Source organism: Fukomys damarensis, unplaced genomic scaffold (assembly GCF_012274545.1).
Source record: "Fukomys damarensis isolate Sample0158 unplaced genomic scaffold, DMR_v1.0_HiC HiC_scaffold_15, whole genome shotgun sequence".
NCBI lineage: Eukaryota > Metazoa > Chordata > Mammalia > Rodentia > Bathyergidae > Fukomys > Fukomys damarensis.
Window position 1 is genome coordinate 53,977,064 of NW_022900927.1, and position 18,102 is coordinate 53,995,165.

The following is an 18,102-nucleotide window of genomic DNA, read 5'->3' on the forward strand; positions in this document are numbered from 1 at the left end:
GACCTTTGAAATATGGAAAGAAAAGCGCTTTGAAATAAAACTGGCACAAACAGCGGTCAGACAGCCGTCATCTGGAGGTCGAAACAAAGAGGAGCATAGTTTTCAAGCTGTCTTCGTAATTACACTGAGCAGTTATCACTCAGGGCCCAGTCTGCGCGTTACCCCTCCAACAAACAGCAGAGGTCTGAGAAAGTACATAGGCCACTTTGTTGTTGCAGCATACGGAGGTGGTGCAAGGCCCCCCAGTTCAAAATCACATGTGGCTGGGAGAGTTTTCCAGAGCTGCAGGCTCTTTCCTTTCTTTTTCCCCCATTAAACCCCTCTGCTCTTCTTGCAAAGGCCTTCAGGTGAGGTAAGTGGCAATTAACAACAGAGTTTGGTGTATTTCTAGTTTATGGCTTGGAGCTGGGTGCTCACGAAGTACATTCTTCTCCTAGTCCCTCCTGGAACCTACGTAGGCAGACAGCAAAGATTCTAAGTATAATTGAGGTCTGGTTCATTTTTGCTGCTGCCCTACAAATGATTTCCCATTTTACCTTTTTTTTTTTTTCAAATCAAAAGGAATGTAAGCAAACTCAAAAAAAGGACAAAAGTGATCTGGAAAATTTCAGCTGCAAAGATAACTGGAGCAGAAGTCTTGGTAAATTGGGCTTTTGAAAGAAGATAAAATGGTCTTGTGCTTCTTATGGGTTCTTTGGAAATACATACAGCCAAATTTCAGAATGAATAGGTGAGATGAAATTACCTATCCAAAGAATCTCTGAAGTCTTTTTCAGCTTTCAAATTTGGATTGGATTTTTCAGTCCAAAAATGGTGTTAGTCATGTAAAATCGTTTGCCTGTTATCATATCAGTTTATGAAAAATAGCTTTGTGAATTGTTCTTAAAACCATGGTGATTTGAGATTGACCAATAAAATGATCTGTCATGGCATTGCCAAGCCCTTAAAGACCAAGAGATTTAGCAATAGGAGTATAGATAAGCAAACATATATTCTCAAACAATTCCACTAATCATTAATCGTACTCCATTGTTTAATATTTTCAGAGCCTACTGAATTTTTGCAAAGGAAATGACAGATGCATATTAAAATGCATGCAAATACTACACACAAGACACATTTTAATATATTGTTTTGCATTCATAATTTCAGTCTTGTGATTTGTATTTTCATTTGCTTGGGAACAAAGACTTTCTTCTTTCCCCACTTGGAAAACAAGGCAAGACTTGTTTCTGTCCTCATCCTAATAATATTTCTGAAAAAGCAGCAAATTTAATAGGTCAAGAATCATTCTCCACCACCTGCTTACTGGCCCCTAACAGGGGCTGCATTTACAATGCACTGAAAAGGTGAAAATATGCAATCCATCAGTTGCTTTGTCTCAAAATGGAAAGCAATCATATTTTTTGTTGTATTAAAACCGAAAAGACCTCTTTAAAAAAAAATTAAGCCATTTGAATTTATAGTCTTTTCAAATACAGGGTGTGGCAGAGTGCCTGCTATGCATTGGTCATCCCATTTCCTTTAATCCAGGGCTACAGACAGTCTACATTTCTAAGCCTCCCCTGCAATTTGGTGATTTCTGGTCAGTGGAATGCAAGCCAAAGCAATACATACAATTTTTATGTCTGGTTTCTCCAAAATCAAAAATCCCTCATATTTGTGCCCTTTCTTGCTCCTGACCTTTTGGTAAGATGCAGATGACTAGGTGGAAAAAGCCCAAGGGTCTAGAAAAGCCTGCAGATGGAATAAACTTGGGTCCTGGCATAAAATAGCAGAGAACAAAGTTCTTCCCTATTCATCTTTGCTGACTCACCATAAATGCTGACACATATGGTGGTTTCAGCCCCCAGAGGTTCCTCTCTTCTAACATTCAGATCCTTGTGCATCTACCTCTTCCATGCTACCGGGATCTATCTGTGTGACCGATGGTATATGGCAGAAATGACAGTATGTCCCTTCTGAGATTAGGCTACGAAAGATGGCAGCTTAGGTCTGGGATGGTCTCTCATCCTTCTCTCGGATTACTCTTTCTAAGGAAAACCAGCTGTCCTCTTTGGAGGATCTATGGAGATGTCCATTTGAGGAATGGAGGCCTCCCTCCAACAGCCATTCAAGAACTGGAGGCCTGCCAATGATCAGCCAATGAACCTGGAAAAGAATTCTCCAGCCTCATTTGATCCCGCAGCTCTAGCTAATACAATTAATACAATATTAATAAGAAATAAAGCTTTATTGTTTTGTCCCTGAGACACTGGGACCATTTGTTGTAGCATCTAGTAAATGCTAATGAATACACTATGACAATGATTATAGGAGCTATGTACATAATATGAACAGGACTGTAAGGTTCCAACAGTAAAGACTTTAGTTTGTTCTTGAGATCTCAGTGCCTAGCACACTTCCTGAATGACTAACCATTGAATGAAAGATAATAAGTAATGAATCTGACTTTCAGTAAGAGCCCCAGTGTGGTCTTTTATGTGGTATGTGTAAAGTCAAATTTGTTAGGTCAGCTATTACTTCAAGGCATGACTGTCATGTTACTGTATATTTAGCCCTGGAAGACAGGAACAATTCCACCTTAGAAAAAATTCTAGAATTATATTCCTATGAAATTACATTAATTATAATTTTCCCAACATTTATGTAAAGAAGACAAATACTCATGTAGGGTATGTTTGTTTCCTGATTACCATACTTAATGTTTGTACGAAACAAGTTCTGTTCAAATAGCTACACATGTTAACTTACTGAATTCTTCTGTAACGACCCAATAAAAACTGTACTGTTATTCTTCTGATTTTACTGAAGAGAAAATGGACCGTGTCACAGAGCGATGCAGGGGCAGAACCTATGCCAATTCCTGGAATCTTGAGGTTGCTCGTGATACCAGCTTGCCATCTTACTTTAATTCTCCAAAGAGACAGAACACAGCAGAAAAGGCCAAGAAAGGGCTACTGAATTGATGGAGAGATTAAAAAGAGGTCCCTGTAAGGACAGAAAAGAATAATTAAGACTCAGTCTTGGGAGATTCAAGTCCAGAGACACTCTGATGGAAGGGCATGTGTTTATTCATCCAGACCGATAACACACCTTACGGTTCGATGATCCTTGAAGCTTGTCAGAGATGGTGTAGGAGAAACATGCCTGCTGTTTCCACGTGATCAGATACAGCACCCAGTGCTCCATTGGAGGGAGGCCTCCATTCCTCAATGGAGAGACAGGGCCCACCATCCCAGAGGAAAAGAATATTCTAAACCACAGGCAACTGGCTTTCTGAGAAGCTGCCAACAGGGGCATGATTGGTCTCCTGGCTAATTGGCAAAAACCTTTATGGCTAATTCCTTCCAATAGTTGTAAATCAGCCCTAGCCTCAGAGAAATCAGAAAGGAGCCAAAGAATCCCTGGGAGCTGGTAGACATCTCTGTCTGCCACCCCTGCCAGCCCTACTTTTGCTTGTTTTCCTGGGAACATGTATAAGGGCTGAAGCTCTGAGTGTGTATCTGCTGCAGATGTCTCCTTGCATTCTGTCAGCCCAGGGTTGTGGCAAAGAGGGGAAGTTAACTGTTTACAAGGAACATTGCCAGAGGGCTAGTGGGAATTTTTCATGACTTGAAGTTCACAGAACTGAAGCCTTTTCAACTTGATTTCAAGACGGACCTAGAGTCTCAGTGACATGGATAATTACCTGTGGAAAGAAGTTGTGGCTAACACAAAAAGTCCTCACTTATTCTGACCACTGTGAACTTTTATTACCAAAATATACTAAATTCTAGAGAGTAAGACAGATTTAAAGTCTCGAATACTTGGTGTTAGGAAAAGTATAAAAAATATCTTCCATTTTGTAGGGCAATGGATTTGGAGAAAAAAAGATGCACTAAATTTTTTTTTGAGGAGAAGGGTACCATCGGGTAGAATAATATACCAAATAATTTGGAAGGACTGACTAAATAAAAAGAAATTGATAATGTCAATTATATCCCTCTCTAAATAACTTATTTAAGCAGGATCCTCAAGGATCTAATTCTAACAGTGACTGAGTTTGAATATTTGCCCTTGAAAATAAGAATAAATGTTTTGTTTCATAATTCAGAGCATTCACTTCTTTATGCTTATAGTTGATTTCTCCCCAAGTGATTGGAATTGATAAAGTCTTTCTAAAGAAATAAGGTTTATATTCATTCACTTTTATAGTTCTTTCCATCTGTGATTCACAAAATCAATTACTTGGCATTCATCCATCATGTTTAGGCTTTTCCTTTTTTTTAAAAAAATTTCCCATCAGTTGGAGACTGGATAAAGAAGATGTGGTTTTTTTCTATAAAATGGAATACTATTCAGTCATAAAGACTGAGAAATTAGAGTCATTCATAAGAAAATGGATGCATATTGAGGATATACTCTTAAGTGAGATAAATTAGTCGCATATGCATAAATACCGAATAGTTTCTCTGGTGTGAAAAACTATAATTGTACATAAGATCCTAATCAGATAATTGACAATGTGAAATACGAAGAAAGGGGCTAAAGGTGTAGGGAAAGTGGGAAGGGTAGGGGAAAGGTAATAAGGGAAAAGAAAAAATATGAGAAAATGAAAAAAATGGAAATAAAGTATTTGTAAATAGGGAAGGGAGGAGAGGGTGAAGGGAGGGCAGGGGTAAGGGGAAAAAAAGAGAACCAAGACCTGTCATGTAAAGGTACAGGATTCCAATGATGAATTTAACTATACTGTATACCTAATATGTACCAATAAACTCAATGAGAAAAAAAAATATATATATATATATATATGTTTCATGACATATAGATCACTATTGTCCAGTTGCCTTTATCAAGGCTGTCCCTGTTCACAGGGGAAGACTTAAGATCTCAAAACCCTTCTGTATTTGTCCCAATATGTTGCATATGTTCAGTCTGCACCCTTTCCTTTATTCCTCTCATGCCCACACTGGGAGTGATACAGCTGAATGGAAAAACTGCCATAGACTTCAATTTGAAAAGTACTGCGAATTTTGTGTTTCTGTTGTCTCTTTGAAAACATCACTCTTTTGCAATCCCAAGTTAGTCCTCATTTTCTTTGGCTTTTATCTCAGTTTTTCTCTCTTTGTTTAGCCTCAGCTGGTAGCTGTGCATCTCAGTCATGACTCATTGCCCCAATTTGCTGATTTTTAGGTTTTTATTTTTATTAGTACACAGTGGTTAACTTCACTGTGGGGAGTTGGTGCATGGACATAGCACATCTTCACTCTTTTTTCATCTTTATCTTTTTCCCTTTCTCTCCCCCTTCTTCCATCTCATGGTCCCTTCCAATTTTTTACCTATTTTAAAAAATGCTTGAAAGCTTTATAATTGGTACATGTTTGCAGTACATGTGATCATATTAGTTGTGGGGAGTTGGAACATGTACATAGAACATCTTAATTGTTTTTACTTCCAAGCTGACTTTTGATTCATGCTTCCCTAGACTCACTCCACTTGTCAGTGTAAGAAGACAATCAATAGTTACTAGAGGACCGTGTCCCCACCAAAAACTGGAAAATATTTCTTGTTTCAAGGAGCTAAGATGGAAGTTCCAGGATGGTCACCAATTCCTCTCCATCAAAAGTGATGATTTTCCCCCAAACCAATATCTTTGTTAGAGTATCTCCTGGAGTATCTACCCATCTATGCTATTGATTTTATAAAATATTGAGTTTAATATGGTATTTCGCACATGCAGTGGTCTCCTTTCTATTTTCATGTCACCTTTCTTGGATTTTGGTTTGAATTCTTTATGTATGTTAGATATTAATCCTATGCTGAAAGAGTAGCTGGCAAAGATTTTTCTCATTCTGTAGGCTGTCTCTTCAGTCTGTTGATTGTTTCCTTGCTATGCAGAAATGCTTAAATTTGATGCACCTCTATTTGTTGACTCTTGCTATTATTTCTTATGCTATTGGAGCCCCATTCAGGAAGTCTTTCCTGTGCCTATAGGCCTTCAAGTGCTTTGCCTATGATTTCTTGTAAATAGTTTCAAAGTTTCAAATTTTGTACCTACATCTTTGACCCATTTTGAATAGGTTCTGTAGAAGGGTGACAGCTTCAATCCTCTGCAAGTCAATATTTAGCACTATTTGTTAGAGACTTTTTCCATGACATATGCTCTTGGCTCCTTTGCCTAGAATCAAATGGTTGTAGTTGCATGGAATTGTTTCTGTGTCCTCTATTCTGTTCCATTGGTCCATATCTATTTCTTTCTCAGTACCATTCTGTTTTTGTCACCATGGCTTTGTAGTGTAATTTGAATTCAGGTGTTTTGATGCCTCCAGCCTTGCTCTTTTTGCTTAGGGTTGCTTTGGCTATTCTGGGTTTCTTGTTTTCCTGCATGAATTTTAGGATATTTTTCTAGTTTCATGAAGAATACCATTGAAAAATTGATGGGCATTGTACTGAATCAGTAAATTACCTTTGGTAATCTTGTCTTTTTTTTTTTTTTTTTTTTTTTTTTTTTTTGGTGCTGAGAATGAAACTCAGACCCTTGTGCTTGTGAGGCAGGTGGTGGAACCACTGAGCCAAATCCCCAGCCCATCTTGTCTTTTTTTGTAATATCAATTCTAACAATCCATAATCCTGGGTGAATTTTCTATCTACCAGAGTCTTCATCAAGTTCTTTTTTCAGTATTCTGTAATTTTAATTTCAGAGATCTTTCTCCTCCTTGGTTAGGCTGATTCCTAGTTTGTTTGGTTTTTTTTTCAAGTTATTTTGAATAGAATTTTTTTTTCATGATTTCTTTCTTGACGTCCTTATTATTGTCATAAAGAAAAGCTATTGATTTGTTAATGTTGGCTTTGAATCCTACTATTTTGCTGAATTTATTAGATCTAAAAACTTCTGGTCTTCTAAGTATAGGATCTTATTTTGCAAAGAAGGGTAAGTTGATTTCTCCTTCTCCTACTTATTCCCCTTTTATTCCTTTTTGTTTTGACCTAATTATCCTAGCTAAAATTTCAAGTGTTACATTGAATAGGAATGGTGAGACTGAGTGTCCTTGCTTCATTCCTGATTCAGAGGAAATGTTTGCAGGTTACCCTTCAGAATGATACTGCTGTGGGTCTGTCTTATGTGGCTTTTACTACATAAAGGAATGACCCTTCCATCATTAGTTTCTCCAGGGTTTTTATCATGAAGGGATATTGAATTTTGTTGAAGGCTTTTTCTGCACCAATTGAGATGATCATTTGATTTCTACTCTAGTTTCTGTTTGTGTGGTATACTATTCATTGATTTGTGTATGTTGAACCTTTCTTGCATCCCTGGAATGAGATGAAATTGATTGTCATGTATAATCTTTTTGATGTTTAGTTGGATTTGATTTGCAAATATTTTATCAAGAATATTTGCACCTATGTCCATCAAAGATATTAGTCCACAGGGTTTTTTTTTTGTCATATCCTTATCCAGTTTTGATATCAGCCATACTTCTAATAAAAGGACAGAACAAATATTTCATAGATCCATTTGAGTACTTTTTTTTAAGTTGTGAGAACTAGAAGAAAAAAATGATTGGAACTGACATATAGGAGATGTGAAATATGTGTAAATTACTTGAAAAATTATGTCAAGATCTCCTTAACAAGTTGTGTTTTTAAGTTTATGCATATAAATACATATAAAATCATTTGGGAATTCAATATCCTAATTTGTCTTTTCCTACTCATATATCTTGACTGTTTATCATGTAGTTTCCTCATTTGGTGTAGAGGGATTTAGATGCCCTTATTGTTAAATTGGTTCACAATTAGTGCCAAGTGTATTGCTTTTCATTATACTTCATTTTTATTCATTCATTTAGGTTATGGGAAATGATATTGATGATTGGAAATATGCTCTTGTCCTTGCCACCTAGAAATCAGCCTTGGGACTTCTGTCAGAACCTGCACTTGATTTCCTGTGAGTCAAGCTGAAACACCTCCACCCTATCCTAGAATCACTCCACCAATGACTGATGGAGTTGGGATGTAAATATCCATTGGGTAGGCTAACACTGGCTGGTGTGTTTGTATTGGTTCTCTAATAAGACTCAGCTCCAGCTTCCCCTGCCCCATCTTGGCTGTCTTCCCTCCTCTGCTCATTTACCTATTTACTGTAGTATCATCCTTGCCTTCCAAATAAACTACTTACACTTTAATTAATGTCTTGAACCGGCTTCTAGTTACAGTCAGAATACAATTAATCAATATTTTTTGGTTTCTATTCTGTATTGATTACTTATTTGGGGAGAGCAACATATAAATGGATAGTTACTTTGCAAAGCAATTAGTACCATGATAAATCTCCACATGGTGTTTATTGGAGTATGTAGGAGGAAATTCAAGTGGTTCCATGGATATTATAAGTATAGGAGAGCTGGACATGAGTGTAAGGTCAGTTACATATACAAAACACTGTCGTCTTATATTTGGTTGCAGAGCTTAGAAATACTTTCAAGTTTCCTCTGTAGACGTTCCATGATTCAAATGAACTCACTCACAACAAACTTTTCTTCTTCTGTGTCACTCTGCATAAAGATCACCTCCATTTAGTAGTTACCCGAAGTGAAAACATTTTCATTATCTTAGAAGCCACATTATTATTTTTAAATAGTTCTTACAGAAATTAATCTCCACAGTTCCTGAATCAGTCCAAAGTCACCGGGACGATCACATTGTGCTTTTCCAGGCACGTCAAGCACATTGCCTTTTGAGGGAATATTCCAGCCCCATGGGCTCTGTAGAGTGTCCTTTGTGCACCATCAGCCTCTTCCAGTGAGAGAATGGTCTCCTTTTCTATGGAGAACCAACCCATAGGATGTCGAGTAACCTCTGACAAAATAAGGCATGAAGCAAAGGAAAAGGCTCATTAGTTCTCTTGGGAATTTAAAAAAGAAAATACCAAGAGAAGGAGGCAACGGTGTGAGAATTAAAAGAAAATTATTAGAATTGTAGCTGGGAGGAATGCAGGGACAGAGAGGTCCTAAGTGAGATGAGATTTTGAGTTGGAAGAAGGCATGAGACAGATATAACAGAGCGAGAGAAAGCCAGTACATGGATACGAAGATGAAAGCAAGGGGAGGGAAAGTGTCCAAGGACTGCTAGAGGTAGAATTTCCAAGACAAATTCCTGGAGGCCTGGCTCCTTCCTATGGATTCCTGCTCTTCACATGTCTAGTGATTCAGCTTTCTTTACATAAATGTCTTTACAATCAAGGAACACTTTGCATACACATCTTGACAACAAACCTTTCATTTTCACATGTAATAGCAGCCAAGAAACTCCTAACCCCTTCCTGCAGCCTATCTTCTTTGGCCCCTATCTACAGAATGCCACCTGAATAACCTATCTAAAATGCAAAGTTGATCACATCATTACCCTGCTATAAAATATTTTTCCCCAAACTGAATGCAGTTTCTTTTCCTGGAAGTGGAGATTAAACTTAGGGCCTTTACACTGAGACATCTCCAGCCCTTCCTTTTTAAAATTTTGAGACAGCATCTTACTTATCCACTAATTTGTACAGGTTGGGCTTAAGCTTGCAATTCTCCTGCCCCAGTCTCCAAGAGTGCTGGGATTACAGGCATGTGCCACCACACCCAGCTTGAATGCAGTCTTAACAATCCTTTGCAAAATGCTCCATGAACTGTCTCCTACCTACCTTTCCACCATCCACACTCACATGGTCCATAGACAGTCATCTTGCTAACATCTTGCTAACATCATCATGGAGAGAGTCATCTCTCTCCATCTTGCTAACATTATTGCTTTCCTCTCTGCTAGAAATTTCTCTTGCCCTCATCCTCTACACATATGGTTTTATCAGCCTAGTTAAGCCCTTTATCATTCTACACAATGTAGATTTTCATCTCAGAAGACTTCTCTGCCCTTTCAAGTGGAAATGAGTTCTTCCACCTTCGACCAGCCATTGTGACAGGTGCAGTAGAAACACTGTTTAAGCAACTATCTGTATACATCACTTCCACTTTTATCAATTTTTCTCCAAATATGGTCCAAGGAAATAATCACTTAAGAAATACCTGCCTATGAAAACTGCAAATGCTTTTTTTCCCCATTTTAAATATGCACCCCTGAAGCCTCCTTAGATCGTTGAGACAGAGAACCATATTATCTCTCTTGTATTTACTCTACCTGGCATGTAAAGAAAAACAGTCCACTGCTTTCAAACACAAGTTGTTGTGATCTTTGTGGGCTCAGAATCTGTGTGCCTAGGACCTGTGTGAATTCTGTGCATGTATGAACTTGCCATCCGGTCCTGTTCACCATCACCTCTATCCCAAATCTTCTCCCTAGGGCTCTAGTGCATGCTAAGTCCTAAATAAACAGTCCTTCGCCGATTGAAAGAAAATGATGGCCTACAGAAGCCACTGTGCAGCCAGACAGATATGCAGCCAAAGCATCAACAAGATTAGCACAAGGCCTTTTCAGTCACTCAGGAGGAGACACTAAATAAGAGGAAGAGCTGGCAAGGCTCTGCTCTTCCTTTGTAGAAATCCTTGATGTGAGCTTTGTAGAAATCCTTGAAATATCAAATCCAGATTGTATTAAGCCCCACTCCAGATCCCCAAGGCAATTATATATCCATGGTCCTAAGGCAATTATTGGGGCCACCTCTGTCTGTTGCTTTCAAAGGGGCTGAGCTAGCACCCCATCATTGATATGAACTCCTACAAAATGAAGCCTGCATTTAATTCATCATGTCCCAGGTGGATAATGCCTAAAAAGTTTGATCTGGCTCCTTCCTGAAAATTGAAGTATTAAATTAAACAACAACAACAAAAATCCCTTGGATCTGCTGAAAAGTCAGGAGAAAGAGTGGGCCCTAAAGGCTACAATAGAAATGAAAGTTCTATTTCTTTTGCTCAAGACTCAGCACTTGTCTGTTTTGGAAGTTTCCACTTCCTGCTTGAAATGATAAGTTATCAGTTTTCAGTTAACCCATATTTTGAATTTTTTAAAGACAGAAGCCAATAAACGACATGAGCTCTCACGAGGGTAATGAACTTCTAGTCGAATGATTCAGTATATACAAATGGAAACTTGGCTCGCTGTGCTTCTACACACTTTAAGGATGGCGAAAATGTCAGGCCAAAATCTAGCCTCAAACCAAAGTAGGCACATGGGGATCTATTAAATGAAACCTAAATGCCACAACTTCACTAGAGCAGACCAGATTTCACCACTGCATTCTCAGAGGGAAGGGTTGGGGGGCATCTAGTCCCAAATTCAACCACAAGCCAGAGCTCCACTTTGTTATGTGAAATTCAGAACACATTCATTCTCCGTTTTTGTTTTGTTTTGTTTTTTTCCTCCTTAAAACTTATTTCCTACCTTTATTTAGGGTCTGGCTGGAACCGACATCCTGAGAGCCAAAGACACCAGGAGAAAGGCAGCATTATTGTGAAATCTAAACTGAGTAAAACCAAGACAGATCAGCAATCTTTTGACCTTACCCAGCAGTGAAATCTAAAACTGATCCACATGGTTTAGAGAGAGAACTTGGAAAAGGTCTGAGGGGTTGTCAAACCACTCAAACATGTATAACTTTGCCTGTCATCCTGAACAGCAATGATTCAAAAATGTTTCAAATGTTAGCAGTTTCCTAAAGAAGACCAACAAGTTTGAGGAAACTAGTTTTTTTGGGTGACCCTAGAACCAAGGTCCTCTTTCTTGGAACGTTGAGATCCACCCAGACCAGACAACTGGAGGTCAAATTTTCTGTGTTGAAACACTCTGTACCAGCCTCCCCACAAAAGATGGACCATTCCCAAGCCAACGGCCAGGTGGAAGAAGCAAATGGCTCTTCACCATCTTTGATTGCCACTTAAAGTAGGTTTTAAAAACCTAATCCTGGACGTGGTAGTGACATGAAGCCCTGGCCACAGCCGTCACTGGGATGATTGGTTTAAATATCACAGCAGTCTTTTGTGCACAAATTGTATTAGACAGAGTTCCTTCCTTTCAGGGACTCCCTTGCCTAAAAAGCATCCATGGTCTTACTCTCTCTTGTCCTATTTGTCAAATTTGACCTCATATAAATCCCTTTCAGCTTGCCTTCACCTGCTTTTCCATCTTCTTGCTATCTTTGCCATGTATTTTACTCTATAGGACTTTGTAGGTTCTGTAAAGGACTTTTAAAAAAAAATGAGACTGGAAATGATTGAAAGGTAGAGAGCAAGAGGCATATGCTCTGCCTCATATTTTCATGGACTTACTCTGGTAGTCATAGGTACTACAGAGCAGAGGAAGACAAGAGCAAAAGCAGAGCGACCCAGCAAGACACTATCACATTCATCCAGGTAGCAAATGGTATCCAAGGTGATAGAGTAGAAAGGTTAACAATTGTCAGATATTAAACATATTTTAAAGACACAGCTGAAAAGTAGGGTGTAAAAGAAATAAAGAATCAAGGATAACAACAAGTTAAGAAGAATGGAGTTATCACTAAGATAAGACTCTAGGAGGAACAGATTGGGTAGAAATTACCAGGATTTGCTTTTTATATCATGTTATGTTTGAAATGCCTATCGGACCTCTCTCAGTGAAAATGTTAAGTAGACAGTTGGATAAATGCTTTACAGTTCAGTGGCAACGTCATAGACAGAGGTAGACATCTGGGAATTATTTACAATTGATGATTTCTAAAGGTATGAGATGAAGTAGGATCATTTAGGAAGAAGAAAGAAGAGGAGAGATCAGGGACTGAGCTGATATTTTGAGGTTGGGTAGATAAAGAAAAGTAAAAAAAAAAAAAATCTTAAAAAGAAACACCAGGAAGTGAAGTAAGGGGGATCTCCTGGAAGTTAAGTGAGGAAAGTCTCTCTAGAAGGACGAAATGAACAACCACGTGAAATGTTATAAACCTACTGAGAAAATAGAGAAGTGAGCCATGACCCAGCATGGGAGCCATTGTGCACTTTGCCAAGAACAATCTAAAGAGTGGAAAAGATGAAAGCCTGTATGGAGAATATATAACAGAATGAATAGGAAGGGCTCAAAATTACCTCCCTTTTCCTGAGATCCAGAAACACTTCACACAATAGAACATCTCCACCATTATGATATTGGTTTATATTTTTGTATCCTCAACTAATGTATAAGCAATTTGAATACTGAGCCATGTTCCAATGACCATTTATACAACACTAGGCACATAGTAAGTTGCATTAAATGCTTGTAAAATGAATATGAAGTTGTAATGGAAGAAAACAGAAATGAGTAGATGCATTGTAATGACTAGAAACAATAATACTAATGAGCAGAATTTAAAAAGGAGAAAAGGAACACATCCTATATGCTCTTGTATATCATTGTGAGACTGCAGATATTTGGGTTTATGTGCTGGATATTCCTCTGTCTTTAAGTTACACATAAATATCACTATATCACATATAATGAGATCACACAGTAGAGCCAGTCTAGTTTTGCAGAGGCTAGTGAGGTTTGGGAGCTGTTAGGACATTTTCTCTCTTTCTTTAGATTGTGTGTACGTGGTATGTGATTCCATAGAGATTGAATCTCTACTGCTTTTTGAAGTCCCAAGGTTGTCAACTGATCATCATTATAAGAAAAGCTCCCAAATTCCTATGTCCTGTCTTTTTTTTTTAAGATCAATTTTTCAAAAATGAGATTCACTACAGTGAATTACTTTGGGATCTGAATAATATTGAAACTGATAAATTCAGTCTTTGTTAAAATGATTATTTGAGCATTCAGTCCTTAGAGCTGTGAGTGCTAAGGTAGAAAAGCACAGCTTATTAGATGATGATTCTAGTGACTTTTGTTATACTGCTTTTAAAAATTAACATAGAGCTCTGAAATATCATTTCTAAAAGTTAACTGATAATTTTCCAAAGATCTATTTTTTTTTTTGAAAAGTAGCTTCATTTCAGAGGATAAAGAAATGCACTCCTCCCATCTCTGAGTCATGGTTAGTGAGTTCAGTTAGTTACTGTGATATGATTTATTTCATTTTATTTATTCAGTATGAGGGGGCATCTGTATTAAGTGTTGGATGAGTCATTTCATATGACCAAGGCTAAGCAATGTTAGACTACTGTAGTTAACAATACTTTTCTAACAATGAGAAGGTTTTTATTGTTTTTAAATATTTGACACACAAGCATGGTCAAACTTTGTCATGGAGAGAAAGAAGTCACTAATTTGAAGGCAATGACTTTTAGTGTCTCATCTATGTTATGCCATAGACATATCTAGACACATTTGCTATAAAAAACCAAAGACATTCAACAGAAGAAAGTAGATAGGAGCAGCCGAATATCTTCCCCTTTTACATTCCAGTTGTCAATGATCCCAAGAACCCAAATACCTGTTCTTTTCATACAGTGCATATTTTTCCCTATTTTGCAAAGAAATAACCTTACAGAAAACTACTCCTAAAAATCACTCTTTTGTGCCTATTGAGCTTCTTATTTTGTGGGTCATAGGTTTAATAGGCTGTAATGCTATTTAAACATGGTAGATATTTAATGCACCATGAAAAGCCCTTAAGCCATGGGAAATTACGAAAAATATCTCAATGCCGTGGACACAAAAGTGAACAGACTTCTCCACACAGACTTCAAAGGTAAGTGAAATTCCATTTCCCATAGATACCTGAGGGCCCATTGACCAGAGGCAATGGTCACCTGTGATTTGACCCATGCTTCCCTAGAAATTATGTTCAAGCCAGCCAGACAAATCTCAGCTCTAGTAGTGTTAGAAATTCAACTACTGCAACATTAGGGACTTTATCAATGATAAAGCCAAGAGGCTGTAAACACAACTGTCCTTCAGACACATAAATCATCACCTGGTTCAGGTGAGAGAACAGTTTCCTGGCATCCTTGATGTTAGGATAATAATAGACTATTTAATTAAGGCTGTTTGGTCTATACAGAATGTCTATCAACAAAGCAATCAAATAAAAAAAATATGTTATCACTGTCAATTTTGGCCAATACAAATCACTGGAGATTTTAAAACAAGTTTCTTATACTTACAAATGTATAGATATTCATTTAAAAATATGAAAAATGCACCAAAATATATAGAGGGGAATAAAATGCCATGGTCTTAGTACCCTACGGGAGGGTACAAAAGTATAAATGGAGTATACTCTGTTCTGTCTTTATGTTACTTCTCATTTTTATACTTATTAAAGGGCAAGGGAAAGTTTATTAGGTGATTAAAAATGGTTTCTGTACTGAATAGGAGAAATAATTATCTTCTTCCAACCACTAGTGACTACCATTTGATAAAAAGGGGTTGGATGACTGCTCCATGAGATTTTGGTCTTTAGATAGGCACCATTTACATCAAGTTCATCATTCTCAAACCTGGCACTGCCTGTGCCCATTTGTGGACACAGAACAATCAGACAACATGCTTTCTACATTGAATTGACTCTGTAAATGAAGTCTTTCTCTGCCCTGACCTACTTTTAGTTTAAATAATTTTGAACAGCCACCCTCTTTTCATCCCCAAATTATATGTTTACTGTGAATGAGTAGGACATGGGCCCACCCATTTTCCCTTCTGTCCATCTTTTATTTCCTCTTTCTCCTTTTTCTTTCTTCAACAAGTTGCAAACCAGTAGTGCATTTTTAAATAGAGGCCTCGAGCTAAGAGTCCTGAGTTTCGATCTTAGCTCTGATGCTAACTGTGCTCCCTTAGGCAAGTTACTATACTTAACTCCAGGCTTCAGATTTTTCATCTGTAAAATGGAGATATCAATAATGACCTCTTAGGTTACTGTGGAGACTAATTGGAATAGCATAATTAGAACACTGAACAGAGAGCAACATGAGTCACAGCTATCATTAATGGAAAAAATAGGAAACATAATTCTTTCATAGCAATAATATTTGTAAGGACTTAATGGACCCACTAACACATGGAAAAATTAGCTCAGGATGACATTAATAGGAATGAAATACAGACCTTTCATCATCCAACACTAGGCAGACTTCAGTTCATACAGATACCCAGAAAAGAGTGCAATAGGAAAAACATAGACAGCTGTTAACCTAACATGTAAGTGATGTATATCTCTGCTCATCATTTGTTCCAAGAGAGTACATCACAGAGTGTAGCAGGCCTAAAAGCTGTGAATGTGTGGTACGGGTCAATTGAGGTTATAAAGTGATACAAAGACTAGACCCTCATCAGAATTTGGTCCTTTACAATAGATGAAAAAGCAAAGCGAGATTTAATCAGCTTATTTAGGCCTGGTTTCTCTTCCTTATTCTGAGAAGAAATCTTGCTTTATTCTAGCTATTTCCTGAGAAGAGCTCTTCTCCTCCCTGAAGGATTCAGGCTAATTATACATGGTGAGGTCCATTCCAGGCTGCATAAAAAAATCAAAAAGAAAAGGGTGGTAAATGGTGTAGATTTCAAAGGGGGGAAAAAGAATTTAAGAAAGAAGTATGTTCTCAGAGGGGGGGAAATTAGAGAATTAGGTCACTGAGCTGAAGCCAGGAAAAATCCACATGAGTGGAAATTGGAGCATTGAAAGTATTTCATATTAACACATCCAAAGACTGAATGTGCCTGGTTCAGCGGATGTTCCTGCACTCCCGAAAAGTGGAGGGGCTGACAGACCTTTAGGCCTTTCTGTGTCATATTTGTTCACTAATCAGCGCTATTCAGCCAGGCACACATGTGGTCATGTATGAGGTGCCCTGGAAAATACGAGGGCTGCATAGCAACAATTATAATCAAAACCACTAGAGATCTTATTTCAGCTTCTGAAATACAAAGCTTCAAAGGCAGGCACACTTCCAGTGAAAATCATGTTCCCTCTCCCCCTTTCTCTCTCTCTCCTTCTCTCTCCCCTTTTCTCTTTTCTTTCTTTCTCTTCTTTCTTTCTTTCCCCTTTCTTTCTTTCCTTTCTTTCTTTCTTTCTTCAAAGTCTTAGATTCATGCACTTGACAATTATATGTCAATAGAGACAGAATAAATTTTGCCCAAAGCAAAGATATAAATGGCTTAAAGGGCAAACAAAGCATCATGTGTCAGTAGACATTAGTTGAGGTTAAACCCTGCTGATGTGACTAGAATATTGACATCTCTGTTACAACCAATATCTGGAAATTGGTGGTGTGGCTTGGCATACATACTCCCTTAATGACTTCCCAGTGTAACACAAATACCAAACAGTGCCCCACATATCTGGAACTCTTAAACCTCTTTCTCCAGGCTCTCACCAAGAACCATCAATCCTTTTTGTTACCCAAATTTTGGTTGAGAAAAGACATGGAGCACAAAAAGCAATTCTGAAAATGTTGGCAAAAACTAAACAAAACAAAAGCATACACCCACATGGCATTTTCTTTGATTCCAAGGCTAATAATGTTGCAACTGAGCAAATAGTGGGCCATAATTTGGGAGTTAAATCTTCATACATTGCTCAGAAACAAAGGACTATTCTTTCTTTTGTTCTTTTACTTGTTTACCTCTGATTTCTGTATGCTTTTTTAAAAAATATCTTCCTAGCCATCATCGCTCCAGCGCCAGGAGGGCCTTCTTGGGCCCTGACCCCAGGAAGGATAGCCATGCCCTCTCCTGCCAGGTGCCGCCATTGCTCCAGCACCAGGAAGGTAGCCTCGTGGGTGCCCCTAAACCCCCACAACTCCCCCAACCTCCTCCCACACTATCAGACCTCCTAATTGTGCCAGTCTTTGGACTGGCAGAGGTGGTCATTTTTCTGAGTACCCAACTTTGAACATCTTTAAAGAAAGGGCGTGGGAAACCTGTAGTAGAACAGTATGAAGTTCAACCATCCAGGAGGTCGGGGACTCAATCTGGGCCTTGCAGCCCGAGGTCAGTCTGCATCATGGGGTTCTGCCATCAGCTAGCTGAGATCGGGGGTCTTGGTTCTGCACATGGCTGTGCATGCTGTATATTATGACAGCAGAGATACAGTCCGAAAGAGGCTCTTCAAATCCTTTTTTTTCTTTCTTTTCCTCATTCCACTCTGCAAATTCTTTCTTTTTTCTGTCCTCTTTCTCTGACTCAGTCTCTTGCTCCACCATATTATCCCTCATCTCCCTTTCTGTTTCTGCTCCT

General features: G+C 38.2%; 1 long non-coding RNA gene across 1 annotated transcript; it reads left to right on the top strand.

Moving 5' to 3' along the window:
- Nucleotides 1-274: 274 nt before the first annotated feature.
- LOC117286129 lies at nt 275-11,611 on the top strand. Its single transcript, XR_004517226.1, has 3 exons — nt 275-352; nt 7,836-7,933; nt 11,375-11,611. It is a non-coding gene; the product is annotated as an uncharacterized LOC117286129 (long non-coding RNA).
- Nucleotides 11,612-18,102: the final 6,491 nt, after the last annotated feature.